Source organism: Grus americana, chromosome 4 (genome assembly GCF_028858705.1).
Source record: "Grus americana isolate bGruAme1 chromosome 4, bGruAme1.mat, whole genome shotgun sequence".
Classification (NCBI taxonomy): domain Eukaryota; kingdom Metazoa; phylum Chordata; class Aves; order Gruiformes; family Gruidae; genus Grus; species Grus americana.
This window is the reverse complement of record NC_072855.1, coordinates 9194957-9212150: the sequence shown is the minus strand read 5'-3', so window position 1 is coordinate 9212150 and position 17194 is coordinate 9194957. Positions and strand designations below refer to the sequence as shown.

The window sequence follows — 17194 nt, the reverse complement described above, 5'->3', positions numbered from 1 at the left end:
GGCGGGCCGGGTGCCAGGGGAGGGAAGGCCACGGGGCGAGGTGGGGCGAAGGCGGGAGCTGTGTGGGGCCCGGCCCGCTCAGGGAGGGCCTGGCTCGCTGCGGCGGCGTCCCCAGGTGGGGCAGAGCGCGTCGAGGGCCCGCCGGCCCCGCAGAGGTCGGTGGAAAACACTTATTTTTAGAATATTTTTTTCTTATGTTTTTACTTATCTTCCCCTTGGGCACGGGGATGCTCGCCATGGGCCTCTCCACCCGGTGATCGTGCCCTCCTCACCCGCTGGCCTCAGCGGCCGTACACGTGCGCTCTCTGAAAACCCTGATTTAAGCCAAATGTTTTGACTTTCCGAACAACTGCACACAATTTTGAGGCTGTTGAATAGTTGTAAGAACCCAAGTGTGCCTGGCTGCGAATTACCGGGGCTGTCTCTTCTGGAAGCATGGCCTGGTTTATTTTTTGTTAAAAGCTTGCATCAAAATAAGTACATGTGCTTGCAATTTGCCAATTGAAAGCACAGCTTTTTTTTTTTTTAGGCCAAATCGTTAAATATCTGTCATGTTACGATAGGAACAAATATTCTCATGAACCGTCGCACCAGATAATGTAAAGCAGGTAATGGCCAAATTTTTCAAGCTCTCAATGGTTTGATGAAGGATTTGTGGAGCACTGAGAACCTGTTTTCTGTACAAAGCCGAGAACGTGGTTCCTGGGTGCTATGGATACTGTATTAACCTGGTAGCGAAGGGCCTAACACAACTCCTGTGAAAGGTAAACAGGCAGTAATGGGAGAGGGGAGCACACCAGCATCACACTTTCTGGATAATGGTGAAATTACACCATCTGTTACAGAAAGGCTCAGATTTAATTTTTACATAATCCTTAATTTATATGTTAAAATTTGACTGTGTTTATGTGTGTGTTTAATGGTGGGTGCATCTTTCTTAGCATGGCAGTTAGCAGTGCAAACTTAGTGTTAATTACTTAGTAATGAAAAACTTAATCATTGGCTGATTAAAACTTTAATCTCGAGGCAGCTGAAGGAAATGTGTCTGTAGTGATAAAGGTACCTTAACTTTTTTACAGCCTTTCAGTAAAAAAACCAAAACAAAATACTGAGGTGTTAGGCAAACAAGACTTAGCTTCCAAATGTCAGTATTTACAGCATTAAAGAAAAAGATAAAGTGCCATCACATTTTAAAATAGCAAATTTGAATTAAGTCACAACAGTTTAATCTACCAGCTTCCTTTCTAAAGTTCATTTATACACATTTACAGAAAAAAAAGATGTTTTCCCAATTAAATTTTATTTTCTAATTAAAAAGAGCCACTATTATAAATACAAATAAATAGAAGTACAAATATTTGAATCCTGTTGTTTTGCTACATAAGGGCCTATACAGGTGTGCTTTTGTTTTATGGTTGAACAATACTATGAATGTATTAAAGGTACAAAGCCTGACATGTTTGCAGGGGTGCTTGCTGTTCGTTGTTCCCCCCCCCCCCCCAAAACCCCAAACCCAACACCCTTGCATAAGAAACCAGGTTAGTTATCAATAATTGGCATGCTACAAATGTGTTATCTACTTTCTCTTGGGAATAAATTCTGTGTTCAGGCTCAATGATGGAAATCCATCTCTATGACTCTAAAAGAGAAACATACTTTTATTCTGTTCTTATTATTAATGCATAAGATCCTCCAGATAATGCAGTTCTCATGTTTGCCTTCTGTGTCAGTTTAAGATTTAAGTAGAAGGATTTTGCTATCATGGTCAAGGTGACAACAAATCTTCCTTAGTCCTTTCAACTCCTATAGATCATTGGCCTTGTCTATGCTACTAAGATTTGCAACCATGTAATTACCTCCTGATAGACCCGCCATGCAAACTTCCAGGAAAGCTTATGCTGGGAGTTAACACCTTTAATTGCAATAGCACCAGTTTATACTGTACATAGACACTGATGCAAACTTCTTCAATGCCATGACCCTTTTAAGCAGAAACTGCATGTGCAGTTTTTTAATTTAAAGAACAATTGTTTCCTTTCTTGAGCTTATATCGTGATAATAAAAATCTCTCAATTTTTCCACTGCAGTACACAAAGAAGCTGACTCTTTGAAAATGGATATAGTTCTACTACACTTCTGAAAACTGAGTTCAAAAAAGTTTTAACTTCTGACGGTGTAAATGGATGTGCAGTGCAGAATGAGCTTGTGCTGACAAATAACAGGCACACTGCATTATACTTGACTGATGGCTTTGAAAGAGTTGAAACTAAATGTCCTCTGATCTGTTTCTAGTAGTTGCATATTTCCAGACTGAACCTCTTGGAGGTTTTATACTCTTTTATTACATTTTCTTGTGATTTTTGAATTAGCTAATATTTTTTAACAGTTTGTTTCTTGGAGAGCCAAACAGGTCATTGAAACCAAAAGATGTACAACTAGAGCAGACAACAGTATTCATTTATTAATGACTCCCATTTCATTTGGTCTCTAAAATTTTTATTGCTCTGTACTTTCAACTTTTATGGGTATATTGTGTTAAGAAATGGTATCAAGATCAATATTCCTCTGTTCAACTCAATAAAGGAATTTAAATAAATATAGTGGTTGCATATTGTTCTAGAAATATTTAAATATTTTAGTTACTAGGCTGAAAGATAATTTAAACACTTTTTCAAGATAATTTATTCAGCAATAATGCTAGCCAGTGCCCCTGACCTTAGGCATATGTTAGGATATGCTGAAATTCTGAAGCTGAAAGAAGTTTTTTTTTTGTAGTTTTACTGCATTAGGCAGAGCTCAGAAACAAATTCCACTTATGTGGCACTACTCAATGCAACAGTGCATCCCCCCAGGGAGTTGGGTCAGCCCTGTTAACAAGGGGATGGGGCACATTTTGGGGTACTTCTTGCTTTTAGAAATAATGGAGATTAGCTGTCCCTGTGCTAAAGCTTTCCCTTTCTCCTGACAAAGGCCAATCATAATGACGGTGCAGTTAGCAACCACGTTTAATCTCATTGTTGATCTTTGTGGCAGGAGCTTCATGTTTACATTTCTCTCCTGTACAGATCCTAAGGATTGATTGCTTTCTGAATTACTTTCTTGTATCCCTTTTTATTTTTGTTTCAAGATTTTAAATAATAATCTGTTTAGTAAATATTTTCCTGCATGCAGATCATCTTGGTGGCAATGTAAACATAACTACAGGTAGAGTTAAACTGAAGTTGAGTGAGTGCAGTCAATGAGTTAATCAGATATTCCCAAATTAGTTAGTACAGCTGCGCAGCATGTCCACAGTGTTTATCGTACTACAGGTGTTAAATGAGATAAGGACTGTACTAGGCTATACAGAATTTACAAATGTAGGTTTTTCTTGTTTCCCAGACTTTTCCACCTATTAGGGTTAAACACTGAAGACCTTGTAATTCTACTTAAAAAAGCGAATATATTGGAAAAGTTAATGCCGCTCAATGTCCTGTTTTGTTGTAGCACTGATGCAGAAATATCTTCCCAGTGTGGTCCCTCGTATCACCATTACTCTTTCACACTGTCAGCTTGGCAAGCCATCATCACCCAAGTGCTGACTTTGGCCAACAGTCCATCTTTTTACTTTGGATTTACGGTGAGTAATCTTCGTTTCTAACCTGCCTGAACCCTGTCTGAACCTATCCCTAGCTACGTTAGGTATAGCTAGACAGAGGCATTGATCCTTCAGCATGTCAGTCCATATGTCATCGTAACTGTTAAGAAAAATCTTGATCGGCATGCGTGCATTTATATCTTGGCCATGCAACATATTGCACATTGTTTAATATGGAGACAGCAAGTTGCTGATGTAGAATTAAGAAAGAATGAAGTATAAAACTTAAATCAGCATTTCAAAATATTTTATATTAAATGTAGCATAGTCATCCTAAAATTATAGTGCTAAATACATTCTTGAGAACCTACATGTACATTTGCCAATTCATTTGAATGAAAGTTCATTGAGAATCATTGTTTAAAAAATTCAACATCGTGTATTAGAATTGTTTTTACTTTTAAATTAACTTGAAAATGAGAAGGTACAGGCTCTTCAGACTTTTCCTATGTTTCGTGTAATCTGATATAAAAATGGAGTAATAGTATTTTTTAATTGAAAGTTGATTCTTTGGGAAAAAGAAAATAATCTGCTTAGAGAATTTCAAATAGAATTAGTCTCTGTCCAAATGAGAGACATCTTAAGCACAACTATAGCTTATAGCTTAAATACTGTTCAGAGTAAGAAATGATAACATTGGTGAAAATATACAGTTAAATGTGAATCTTCTTCATACTCTTATACACCAGTCTGTTTACCAGATACATTTTCAGTTTGGAAAAGAATGGAGTAAATGTCATTTTTCTCGCAAATACCTGTTTCTGTTTGCATCTTTTGTGCTGAACCAAAGGAAGGGAAGTGTCAATGAGGGAGCAAAAGGAAGAGGAAAGTTGAAGACATGAGGGAGTGGGATACATCTTCAAGGGAAGGCAGAGGCCAGGAGAAAGGAAAACTGAGGAGCATGTCCCTGCTGTTTTCCAGTGTTGGGATGATAAAAACCAGCTGTATACCAATTCTAAGCAGCTAACATGCTCAGCCTAGTATAAATAACTTCAGTGCGCTAATAAATTTATCTATAGAAGTTATATGTCCTTAATTATCTTCAACATCAGTATGACTTAATTTAAACATTGCTGACATCCAGAATAAAATAAATCTAATCTATGTAGAAACACACAGCTTGAGGATTCAAAACACATTAACTCTTCTATCTATTGATAGCATAGTATGTTACTGTGTTTATGAACATAAATTAAATCTCATTTAGAAGTATAAATACTGAAATACATTCATAATCAGAATTAATGTTTAGAACTACAGAGCAAAACTACAGGGTTTTTTTGCAATGTTTGGTATGCATTTCTAGATCTTGGCTTGTTAAGGCTAAAGCTTAACTCAATAACTCTTAGCTTTTGAGGAGCCATAATGTAGGTTTGAATGTTAATTCTGCTGCATTTCAAATTACTGACTTACGCTTAATCTTCGTGTAATTATTGTTTAGCGATAAACACAATGTGGTAAGTTATATAGCAATGTAAGTCTTAAAGGTTTTTTCTTTTTTTTTCATTTTGGCAGAGAAGTGACTATTGATATTTCCACTCTATGCCAGTGCCAAAGAATAAAGTTTGTTAAGGGTTGAATAGGCCAGATAGATAATGCTACTTCTGTTTTCAGCAGACTCTAATGCAGTGTTTTATTTTGCACATATATTAATCTTTGCTGCCTCAGTACAGAATGGTGAGGGTAACTATGTCGGTCCTAAAGGTTAATTTCATTCTTTTTTAAGGCATGCCATTATTCTGTTAACAGTAATTGCTCTTTTTTGAATGATTAATTTGATCATATGAACTGTTTCTAATTATGTTGGTGGCTGGCAATTTCCTGTACTGAGAAATTGTAGCTGTGATCATATCCCATTTACTCAGTATATATGCCTTGAGAAAAATGCTCATTGACAGACATTTTCAGAAATATCCACTAATTCTGAGAACTGTTCGGCGACTTTATATAAAGATGCCTAGCACTTGTTTTATATTGGTGCTGAGTACGTGCAAACGTACTTGACAAAAGAGGGCTGAAACAACTGGATTTGAGGCATAGGATGAGCAGGTTTGCAATCGCAGGCCTAACTGCTAAATTATCACCCGTGCTGTTTTCGCACAGCACAGGACGTGTTTCTTGCACATTTTACCATGTTCTTACACTCTTCTTGAGCTGGATATGCTTGCTCCTCTAAGCTATATTTGTTCGCTTCAGTTATTGTTAATGAGCCAGAGCTTACACTTTGCAAATCGGTGCAGGCATTTTATGAGACACCCTTGCTTGGTGAACAAGCCCTAGCAGGGAGTGAAAGGTGGCTGCTGAGCTGCCTGCAGGAGTTAGACTGCGGTTCACTGTCAGCAGCTCAACCCTAAATGCAAGAGTGATCCCTCTGTGGCAGTTCTGGCTCCAGAGCTGAATCTGCATCCAGTTTATGTACAGTAGAAAAACACTGGACTGTCTCAGCTGCATTTACAGCAGCTGAACTAAACTGTGATTCAAATGGAGAATACACTCAGCAGAGAAGAGGTGTTAGGCTTGGCCAGCGTGTAGGAGACAGCCTATGGGAAGACTCACCCACTCTACGCTGTCTCATGCTGAAGCTGGGCATGGTTGTAGTACCATTGCACTAATAATAGCATCATTCCCATGGACACAAACCATCGTGTGTTGGACACTCCTCCTTTTGCAATTGCTACAGCAACTGGGCATGCGGTATTTGCTGAAGGGCTGAGGTTATGAGCATCTTCTGGGTTTGAGCTGGTTCTTCAAGGCAGGAATAAACTGTTTGCATTGGTCCAAAGGAGGAGATAGGCATTTCAATGGCACTCAGAATTCAGGAGTCTGACCTATGATTCAAAGCCCCAGCTTCTGTCTCACCCCAGAAGTCCTTTATAAGGGCTAGAGGAGGTACTTCTGCATCTGACTGAAACTATACCACTCCCAGCATGCAGCTCACCTAAAATACCAGAATTGCAAAACCCAGCATTCCCTCCGGTCATCTGACATGGAGGCCTTCAAAGTGTGACTAAATGCTTTGCCACAGAGTACCATCTTAAATGCACATTCTACATGTGTTCCCTATTTCATGTACACATGTAAAACTGTTACATTTGACTTTTACTTGGAGTCACTCTGGCAAATATATGTACTTAGCATTACGTATGCAAGTTGTCTCTTTGCAGCCCCCAACTCTATATGTTTCTATATAGCTGTAATCCCCGGTGCTTGCAGAGAGTCTGGTCTAGTCCGCTCTAGACCTGGAGGAAGGAATAGCTGTATGCCTTTTTGTGTTCCCTGATTTGCACGTAACCTCTCCCCAAGGATTTTTGCAGGCAGCAGCCTGCCTGTAGGCTTGCTATGAGCATGTCCCTCATGATATATTAAGGAACCTCGTCAGACTTTCGTTGGTTAGTTAACGTTGGACTTGTGATCCCCACCCTCCATACACACACATACTGGCTCTCCAGCCATATCGCCCTCCCTGATCGCTGTTGCTGCCTCTGAGGCTGGGACGTAGGATCCGTTTGCGAATCGGCTCAGGCACTGCTGCAGTTCTCAGCCTAGCAGGCAAAGGTAAACTAACTCCCTTCATGAATGGGTCACAAGTTCCTGCTTCAGACTCCCGGGCTTGGGAGCTTCTGCTGCCCAGCTACAGTCCATTGCTGTGTGGCTGTCTGCCTTCATCTGCCTGAGGCCATCCTCAAAGTATAATAAATTAGGAGGCATGCTCTCAGAATTTACCAGTTTGCTGACTGCATGAACAGCAAACAGAAATCAGAAGGATGCTTTGGAAAAGGTTTGTACAATGCAATATAAACATAGTAACTAGGACTCTTGAAAGGTCTATGGATATGCCCACGCTGGGACAGTTGCTGGGCCTAGCTGATGCAGGAAAGAACATAAAGAAGTCATTGATTCAGTGGGAAACATTTACCCAAGAGTAGTGTTTGAACAGCTCAGGTCTTGGAACAGAATTCCACTTTGATAGTGGTCAATATTAATTTAAAAATGTACTGTGGCTTGTGAGAATTAATTTCTAGGTCAGCTTAAATAATCAGTTATCCTATTCTTCCATTTCTCTTTCATGGCATTGTAGGCAAATTAATTGTATGTTAAGTCTTAAATAATTTTAAAGATTTGATTTATGACCCATCTATACTTGCCTTTTGAAAACTCTCAAGGGCAGAGACTTAAAAGTCTCACATGGCACCTGTACAGGGGCCCTCGGCATGTAGGTGTCCTGTAAGCAATACTGAAATATAAACGTTAAATAATGGTGTCTTCTGAAGGTAAGAACCATGTTTTTTTTGCAACCTTTTTGCACACTCATGAGTATGTTCCAGGTAGACGAGCACTCTGGAGTTTGCAGGATGAACTCCTTTTGAACAGTAATCATCCCATCTCAGTATGATTCCTAGGGAGAAAATCTTCTCTTGTCCAAGATTTTTGGATTTATGTAGGCTCCATGGAGTTCACTGGTGGGTTTATTTGGCAGGTGGGCCTTATTAACCTGCCAGCAAGGGACTACTTGACCTGCTTGGGTTTGTACAGCTTGTAAATAAAGATTCTGTCAGGGAAGAGATTCTCTTGTGCTTTGGACTATTTATATCTCTTATAACTGTGGCTGTTAAAGCTTATAAAGAAACAGAAGGTCTGGGATGTGAGACAGAAAGCCCTGAGGGAGTCTTACGTGTTGTATTTGGATTGCTGTGTTAATATCCTAAAATAAACACAGCATGCCAGAAAGCGGGGAATACTTTTATTGTAATTATTATTAACTCAAAGACCTAAATTGTTGGTTATTGAATGGAGTATGGCTGAGCTTGGCTGCAGAGGACAATAAAATAACCTCTTAATTTAACACTAGCAGCTATTGGCAATCAATGGGAGTCAGACATTAATCAGCTTCATTTCCCTCTTTTTTTTCTTTACCTTTTTTTTGCATTGTTCTCAAGTTTAATAATTACTAGTAATACTTTTACAGCTCAGTCTAATAATGAATACAATAAGTTTACAATAAATTGTAATCCTAAACTATGACTCTCCATCAATGGAATTACTTTAATTGTGCAGAAATACTGTGTTGAAAGGTATGTGGTATTTCAGATTAAAAAAAAATAATTCCTTTAAGAAATGTTTCAGTGTGTCTAGAGCAGGTCTGACAACAGGGTCCTCTCTAACTCTGTAACATGTCATTTTTAATAGGTGTCTCTGAACCAGCAAAAAGACTTTATATCATTTTATTTATATTACTTATGTAAGAAAATGTTTTTCTCTTATTCAGAAGCCACCAATTTGGACTAGTTGAACAACAGCAGTAATTTTTGAGAAAGGTTTCCTTCTGCTTCAGCTGACCTACTCAGACACCTAAGTGCTACCGAAGATCAAATGACACCAGGTTCAGCGTCTGCCAGCATTGAGATTTTGAGTCTGTATTCCTCCTTGTTTATTCATTTGAAAGTCAATTTTGCAATATTTCTGCCTTCTGTCCTGAAAAGGCTCAATAAATGTTCTTTGACCTTAGTTGGGTTAGACTGATCTGCTACTTATGCATTCTAGTGATATTTTAAAATATTAACAGTCACCAGTTTATAGAGAATCTGTTGAATTTACAATTACAGACATACTGGCTGCAAAAGTACTTCACCCAAGAGTTGCTGCTGCGGCCCAGGAGGACTTGATGTTGGGGAGGGACCGGTAGGGCATTACCACTGATGTGCGCTCAGGGGAGAAAGGCTTCCAAATTGTGCTAGACACCAAAACGTTGCTGGTGGAAGGCCCTCAGGAGAGATGCCAAGGCAAGCAGTGCCCTTTCTTGTTTCGTTCCACCTCTTTTCCAAATGGGCATCTCTTCGATGAGATGGATTGCCTGGCTCCCAGCCCTGTTGTGATAGGGACTGGCAAACTGCTGTGCACCTGTTCCGGAGGGATTAGCCACCAGTGACAGCCCATACCCAGAATTTCCTCCACAGATGCTAGTACCCTTCAACAAGTGAGTCAGAACCATTTGACTTAGAGCTTTTTATAGTTGTTGTTGAGGGTAATGATAATCATCCTCATAAAGTCTAGTTCTTAATCTCATACTTAATGGTTTGCCATTGGTCGAAGGAGAAGATACCATGCTGTTCTTCACTCCCATCCCTATCTGCTTTACTGGCACAGCAAAACAGTGTTAAGCTTCTACAATCATCTGTCATTATGTTGGAAAGCGAGCGTTGTCTGGTGGATAAGATGCCAGGCTGAGTCCAGAATTGACTCTGCTAATGAATTCACCATTGGTAAATCTAAGACTATATTACTTCCTCTGCTATTTTGATTTTCTTATCCATAAATACATTCATTTGAGAATTCAATAAACAGCTTATGCCGAAAATCAAGCATGACAGGATTGGTTAGCAGAACTGGGCTTTATGTTAATTTTTCTAGTCCAAAGAATTAAATATTGTCTGTATTGTATTCAGGTATGTTGATTATTACTGTATTCATATATAATTGATTATAAAAATAATATGCACTGGTTTTTTTCTTTTTTGTCCACTACTTACAGGCCTTTGTCATTCTAGTAGAAAACAGATTTTGATATAAATGATTTATTTTATTACTTTTGAAAATTGTGTCCATATAGCTGAGGGAATAAACATCCTAAATTTGATTCCACCCAAGCTGTTGTTTGGGGCTTTTTTCCTCTTTTCTTCTTCCTTTCTACCAATACATAAAAAGAATCGGGCACTTCCTGCTATGCCCTAAGCACAAATTTAGTTCCTGCTATATCCACTCTAACGTATTCAGGAAGGAAGGAATACTCTCTCTGAGGCTGTAGTGCTTTTACAGTGGCTGCAGTAGCTGTAGCTCAGACTGTCTGGAAGTGAAAAATATGGGAGGAATTGTGAAATGTTTGATCTTTGGGAGTAACAAGGAAAGGGCCCATTCATAGGTGAGAATAATATGCTTGGACTAGCATCGTACAATACAGTGAAGCGGAGAGGAGACTACCATCTGCTAGAGTTAAGGTATTCATACTAGCCACAAAACACACTGAATAAAAAGAATTTTTTTTTTTTTCTAAAATAAACCCCTCCATTTTCTGGCTAGGATAAAGTAAGATAGATTAGGTACCACTTGTAAAAGGTGGATTTTGTGAAAGAGGAGGATGTTAAGTGCTCTAGAGAAGAAGGATTTGCAAGAGAAGGGTGATAAGATAAAGATTCGTCCAAAACAGGACTGGGAAGTGGCTAAGTGGGAACTGCGAGCTGAGCGCGTGGGAGGAAGGAGGCAAGCATTCATTTCACCCAACACCGAGAACAGAAAGGAGGCGCGGGTGGGGGGCAGATTTCTGCTTCTTAGTCTGCTTAAAATGAAATGACCTGTTGATTTCAATTCTGGAAGGTATTAAAACTGTGCTCATTGGGCTTTTAATGTACATTTATCAACTGGTTTGTTGTGAATACTTTGTACCTGTTCTTTCTTCTAATTACTCTCTTTACCTCACCAAAAAATATCCAAGTAGTAACTCAACCAACCTGATTCACCTTGCAATTCAGTAAGATTCTACTTGATTTAGATCCAGCTATTATTTTTAAGCAGTGCAGTGTAGGGCTGCTCTAGCTTTTCACCTGCTAGTGGTCAGAGAGAGGTCCAGTGCCCCCTCCCACCACAGATAAGCCTTCCCCAGGCTCCTGTGATGAGCAGATGTTAGGAGAGAATAGCATAGAATAGGTTATACCGCTGGTGCGGGAGGAAAACAGAGCTGCCTGGTAAAGCAGCCTTTTGTGTAGTATATCAGGAATTGAGCTCTGGCCCTGTTTTGCCAAAAATTAGCTGTTTTAATAAACGTTCCCTGCAACTTTTAGTAAATGGATTGGTTCATGCTTTAACTTATTAATATGCCTTATCTTTGCAATAAAAAAATGTATCTAATCGAGAGATTTCTGAGTGACGGAGTGGATTTGTGAAAACATCCGCATAATGTTTTTCCACTTGCTTGCAGCCCTGTGCTTGGATTTGCTGGCTGAGACAATGTTTGGAGTAAAGCCACGTGATCAATCTGCATTTTCTTGCCGTCTTCCTGAGCTGTTGCACCACTCTTTTTCATGCTAGGTATTCTGTTGATCTGTAGATCTAAGCTCCTTCTTTTAAGGGTAATAAATCAAAATTATACAGTGTTTAGGATTTCAGTCAGAGAGATTATGTCAGAATTAGAACATTCCTGAGTGAAGGTCATATAAATCAATCCTTCAGTTATTCCATTTTCAGTTTCATTGTAATGAACAGTACCCTGCTTGCAGTGAGAAAGCTTATGGTGCTAGAATACTGATAAGATGATATTGCATTCAGAGTACATTTTCTGCTATTGGATGAAATCTGCAATGCGATATATGACATATATGCAAGGGTCTGTGTTGGAAAGCCTTGAAATTGTCAAATTATAACATTCTAGGGGTGAGGATGGTTTGCAAAATCACTGAATAATCTTTATTGCAGAAAGAATTTTAATGAACAAAGTAATAACAAAGGTCTTGTAGTAGAAATGTAAAAGAAAAGCATATCACTCTTTCAAAGCTGTCATATTAAACAAGTTAATGGGATTTTGTCGTGCATTCTTAACACTGGGGTGTAATTTTTACCTGGGTAGTAATGCCTAATAATTAACATCACTTTTCATACTTAAAATACTTGACAAGTGATGTTGCTCACAATAACGTAACATAGCTAAGTAGCCATTTTAATTGCTTGTGAAATTGTAAGACTGAGAATAAGGAACTGGGGATTGGGATCAGATTGATGGGATTTGGTGTATGCTGCTGATTATTCAGCCTGTTGTCCAAATTCCTTGATCATTCACACGTACAACCTACAAATACTTCCTAGTGTATATATTGAGCCTGTGCTCGCAGGACAGTATAAAGCAAATATTACTCTTTGAACACACTCCTACTGTACCCTGAGGAAATAGCTAAAGCATGTGTACCTGTATTTATTTATTTACTATACACAGCCCCCCACTGACATGCCAATATACCAGAGCTGGTATATTCCAGCCTCTGTGCTGGCTTAATTCCCGTTCTCCGAACTGCTCTTCCCACCGGCTTTCTCCTGGGTTAGACGTATTTGGTTACCACTCAACCCTGATTTACACGTGGCTTACTCCAGTTTCTGTGCGCCCCTGCCCTGCGCAGAGGCGCAGCTGGAGGAGGAAGAGGAGGAAGAGGAGGAAGAGGAGGAAGAGGAGCTCTCCAGGGTTCTGCTCAACTCGAGGTGCAAGGATTTGGGGAGGAATACCTCAAATCTGCCCTTTGATCCAGCCAGCCTGAATCACTGCAGAGATGAGGACATGCCCAATGGCTGTGGAGGGCAAGCAAGGCATCAAACTGGTAAAGGCTCTCCATTGCAAGGTTAGAGGAGGAAATGGGAATTCTGGCAACTCTCCATCTACCTGCCTGCAGCGTGATGTTCTGAGCAGTGCTCCGAGCGTGGAGCCTGCAGTCCTCTGCGTCGGGTTTCTGGAAGGGTAGTACACCAGTGGAGGTGGGACCAATGGTTGCACTGGAGGAGACAGTTGAGGAGGAGGCGGGAGAGTTTCAGGAGCAATGGTGAAGTTGTGAGCTCACCAGAAGTGGGCCTGCAGCTGATGGATTCGCCTTCTGAGGGTCCATTCAAGAGTGATCTCATGGTGCTGGGAATTGCAGGGTAGTCCTGAAGCAAGGTGCATAGTTTTTAAATAAAATTTTCAACAGGAATTTTTAAGGAGGTGACTTAAACATTATCTTTCTGGTTGTACTGGAAATCTAACAACATCCCCTTTTCAGCAGCAGCTTCAGCTGGGATATTTGAGAGTCAGTCTCTCCATGCTACCTGATAGACTGACCTTGACTTGGGCTACGCAGTCAGGGAAAACATCTGCAGAGTTTTTACACTGCGCTGAGCCTGCTGTTGTGGAGTATAAGAACTGAGGGATGACAAGCTTCAGCCAAAGCACAAGGACCACAATGACTGGTGATGATAACCGTATGAAAAATAGAAGAACCAGAAGGAATGGGGAAGAGATAAAGGGGCACAGTAAGAAGCGCACTGGGATACTACACAGCTCTTCAGGAAACAATCGTAGATGTTAAGCAGCTCGTTAGGGAGGAACAAATCTCTCCAAACCATAATACCAGGCCTGGCCGACTACAGCGTGAATGCGAGCGTGGGTTGTGTGTGCCTCTGCACTGCGGAGGCTTGGAGACAGGTTTCCCACAAGCACACGTGCACACAAGCTGGGACACAGCGATATACAGGTAACCTTGGTGACAGAGGCAGGACTGAAACACGCAGATTCAGAGCTCCCAGCTCTGTGCTCAGACCACCAGGCTACCTTCCGCCTTTCTTTATCAGCAGCGACAAAATACAACAGTCACCGCTGCAGGCAGAGGAGGCTAATGGCAGCAACACTAGGCTTGCCCTATTTCTCGTACTCTTTCTGTGACCAGAGATTAGACAAAGGGACTCACAGACCTTTGGTTTAGCCCAGTGCAGTTGTTCTAGTTCCCGTAATGCAAAACGAAGCCATCATCCAACCTAAATAAAGAACGGGATGTGGCACTGTAAGTTTCTTTGTTTACAGCGTCTTAATAAATTCGAGAACAAATGTACTCAATTTGGAAGCAAAAGAACATTTTCTTACTGTCAGCTCTACAAGCTGGTCTTGAAAGCTGATAGTCACCGGGTTCTTTTTTCCCCGTAGATCAACGCAAGTAAAGCTCTGGAGACAAAATCCGTGAATTTCTTCTGCAGTGCCTTCTCCCCGCCTTCACATCCTGCCTCAGCGCCGTCTGCAATTCTTACCTTCGGCAGGTTTATGAAATGTCTCAGCTGAATAAAAATATGTTGTTACTGATATAGGAGAAGGATTGGAATTCATTTCGTCTTTATTACAGTGAAATGAAATTCGTTATGTTGACATCTCAGTTATGAAGGGAGCAAAAGTTACAATGTTTTTTTACCCATGTAAGTAAAATGGCTGTTGATAATCCTGATATGCTACATAGCAAAATTATTTTTGCATGATGCTGTTTCACAAAATAATGTCAATATATAGATTGGGTAGGTGTTAGTAGGAGCAGCATTCACTCAGAACAAATAATTCATGATCTTACTTTGTTTTAGTTAAATTCCAGTTTATCTTCATTTCATTCATTCTCCTTAAGTTTGCCATAATAAAGACTCTGTTGGGATTCTAATTAGTGGCTTTTGCGGAACACCATTACCACAATGAATTGAGAAAAAGGTCAGTGCCTCAAGGAATCTGGAAAATACTTGGACTGGAGCAAAATGTCTTTCCTGTTGGTTTATTTAGGTAATTCAAAGTTTTAAACAGAAAGATAACAGACAATGATTAATACAAAGCCTACTATCACTCGAGAAGTGTATTATTATCAAAGCCTGACCTAAAAATTTCTTTTCACCAGATCTGTCATTTTTCATTTGGAAAATATTGGCTTGTTCATCTTGTTTTTTGAAATGTGCTTAAGCAGACAAAAAAATCAGAGTAGTCAGAGAAAGGAAACACCTTTGAGACTCATCCCTAATATATTTCCATTAATCTCAATGGAGCAACAGCAATAGTATCTAGCCTATACGCTCTGCAAAGGAGAGAAATGCAGTTTCATAGACAAAAGGCATGGTCTGGTTAAATCAATTTCTATAGCATCTTGTCTCGACATATTTGAGAGCACTATCTTTCTCAATTAATGTCAGCTCTGCTCTGGGAATACTCTTTGGTAGTTAACTGTTGCTGTTAGAGAGCTAACTTGAGATATAACACAGCTGGCTTATGTATTTTGCTGTTAATATTTTTTGTAATGGAACAACAAATGCAAAGCGAACAAACTACTAAGCAGAATGCAGGACATTTTCCACCCAAATAAATCAACTTTAAGGATAAGAAAACCCAACTGTAAATTTATTTTGACTGACTCCAGATAGGAAAAAAAAAAATCCATTACAAACCTCAGGAACCCATTTAAGGTAGGTCTTAGGGTTTTCTTGTTCCCAGATTTCTAAGTCTCCAGCATACTGGGGGTTGCAGATGTGCCTCTGTGCAAACACCACTAATCTCTAGAATATTTCTTTTTAAATTAATTCTTGGACAGCTTCTTTACTTTCATCTCCACTTACATCAAAGTCAAAGAAAACCTTCGAACAGCTCAATTCCTCACACAGCAGAAGAATGGAGGAAGAGCAGACATCATGTTTAGAGCGTATCCAGAAAACACTGATTGTATTTGTGAGAAGGATCATGGAGCAAAGAAGAAGAAAGCAAAGTGAAGAAAGAAGCTAATGGAAAGTAAGTGCCAGGCAAATGTTTAATGCCCATCTCCTCGTGGCTTTCATGGGTAATTACCCACTAGAGGGAGATAGACTGTAACTTGTTGCCAGGTGGATTATGGCAGAAGTTGGACTTTGTACTGATAAGCAGGCCAGAGAAGATGCGAGTTCCCTACCCTGGTAGAGTTTCATGCTGCAAAGTTCTGTGCAAGTCACCAACTGGACTGAAATCCTTTCTCTTTCTAACCTGGCTTTCATTACATTTTTCTTCAAAAAATCCCCATCTCTGTCAACCTTTTGTTGTTTGTTTGTTTGTTTGTTGTTCTTTTGTTGGTGGCAGCAACACCTGGAGTTGTAAGGATGGCAGGAAGAGTGTTGTGCTTGTCTAGGACTAACAGCCACAGCATGGTGCGCCATGCGCGCCTGAAGTCAAGTGGCTTGAGACCCACCAGCAGTGACCCTTCAGTCCACCTCAGACACCTCCTTAGTTCCAAATTAGGACTCGCATCCTACGGTTTTCATTAGCTGCCGATGGGTAATGAGTTGTGATCTCTTATTCTCACCTCTGTTTGCAGAATGGAGAAGGCCTTTAAAACTCAAAGCAGGCTCAGGCATGCCCTTTCCTCGAGGGAAACCAAGGAGGGAAGTAGTGATGGACGCTTGGAATCGGAAACGGCATAGGAAAAGGAGCTCTTACCCGCTTGTGCCATTCCGGCTTCTGAAAATCAGTACTTTAGGGACTTCCTCACTTCTGAACCAGACACTGCATCTCGATGAATATGTGTCAGAGACTGCGTTGAGCCTTGAATTTGTCTATTTTCTTTTTGAACCTATTTCTTTATATTTTTGGGGTTTTGAACATCCTGTGGCAATGAGTTCATATGAATATATATTTCCTTCTGTTCTTTTCAAACCCTGCTCCTTGATAAACTGATTGAATTAATATGGTATTATGAGCAGTGATAATAACCATTTTCTATTCACTTTCTTCCCACCTCCATTATTTTCCAGACCTCTGTGTATCCCCTTCCTGTTGCAGCACAGAATGCAAGTCTGGCTCCTGTTTATACTAGCATTTTTGAATGATACGAGGGCTTTCCAGAGTCAAGCTATTAGCAGTGACAACAGTCTCCTCTTAACTCTAGCCTTGCCTCTCTGCGTAAGAACTGTTGGATAAATACGAACATAATGCAAACTCGGAAAAGATGCATAACTATTTCCACACAGGAAGTTCGCAGTTGATAGTTCGGTGTCACAGACAGAAATGAC

General features: G+C 40.1%; 1 protein-coding gene and 1 long non-coding RNA gene across 3 annotated transcripts in view; one reads left to right on the top strand and one right to left on the bottom strand.

Annotated features, from left to right (window-relative positions):
* Positions 1-17194, bottom strand: part of NSD2 (nuclear receptor binding SET domain protein 2) — a 105890-nt gene that overhangs the window by 80375 nt on the left and 8321 nt on the right. Inside the window, exon 2 of one of the 2 annotated variants that reach the window (XM_054825045.1) lies at positions 14283-14470. The exons of the other annotated variant lie outside the window; for it this stretch is intronic. The gene's annotated coding sequence lies outside the window, so the exon portion shown is untranslated. The remainder of the gene's footprint in view (positions 1-14282; positions 14471-17194) is intronic. 2 annotated transcript variants of the gene reach the window in all.
* Positions 33-10539, top strand: LOC129206205 (uncharacterized). Its single transcript, XR_008577047.1, has 3 exons — positions 33-155; positions 3487-3619; positions 8904-10539. It is a non-coding gene; the product is annotated as an uncharacterized LOC129206205 (long non-coding RNA).